The following is a 1,007-nucleotide window of genomic DNA, read 5'->3' as shown; positions in this document are numbered from 1 at the left end:
TAGACAAAGTCTTTTCCCTGGGGTGGGGGAGTCCAGAACTAGAGGGCATAGGTTTAGGGTTGAGAGGGGAAAATACAAAAGAGACCTAAGCGGCAACGTTTTCATGCAGAGGGTGGTGTGTGTATGGAATGAGCTCCCAGAGGATGTGGGGAGGCTGGTACAATTGCAACATTTAAGAGGCATTTGGATGGGTATATGATTGGAGGGATATGGGCCGGGTGCTGGCAGGTGGGACTAGATTGGGTTGGGATATCTGGTCGACAGAGACAGGTTGGACCAAAGGGTCTGTTTCCATGCTGTACATCTCTATGACTCTGTGTATTCTGCAAGTTTTTTTATGTCTTCCTGTATTTGCCACAGTCCTTGACAGTATTAACAAAAGTCCAGTTTTGTTTTGACCTCACACTTCAAAATTATGCTTCAAATTCACAACTCCAAGTCTTTTTTGTGTTGAAAAGTGGTCCCAAAACTGATTCTTGTGGAACATTACTTCCCACTTTTTTGCCAAAACTGGGTGACTCCTTTTAATCCTCCTTTACGTTTCTTGTTTTGTAACCAGCTTACAGTCTACTTTATCCCAATTGTACATATTCTGACCTTAGTCATATATCTACCATGCAGTACCCTGTGGAAATACTTGAAAATTCCAAGTATATTGTCTCTACTACATTACCCTTGTCTAATCTTTTGTTATCTCTTCAAAGAATGGAAGGAAGTCAGTCCAGTCTGACTTCACTTTCCATTTCAATTATGCCCTTCAGCAGGAATTACATGACGTTTCCTACTACCAGCATTAGGTTAATTGGTTATAGATCTCTTGATGTCACTTAACTCTTTTCTTTTTTAGATATAGGAATACATTAGCTGATAACTAGTCCACCAGCAATTTCCCCTGAGTTTTTTTGTTATCATGTGTTCGTGTGACACATCACAATTCTTTGTCTTCTTCCTTGAGACTTATCATTGCTTTCCTAATTGTTTTTGACCCTTTGCCACCATTCAATATC

Source organism: Chiloscyllium plagiosum, chromosome 34 (genome assembly GCF_004010195.1).
Source record: "Chiloscyllium plagiosum isolate BGI_BamShark_2017 chromosome 34, ASM401019v2, whole genome shotgun sequence".
Taxonomy (NCBI): Eukaryota; Metazoa; Chordata; class Chondrichthyes; order Orectolobiformes; family Hemiscylliidae; genus Chiloscyllium; species Chiloscyllium plagiosum.
Note: the sequence above shows the minus strand (reverse complement) of the source record.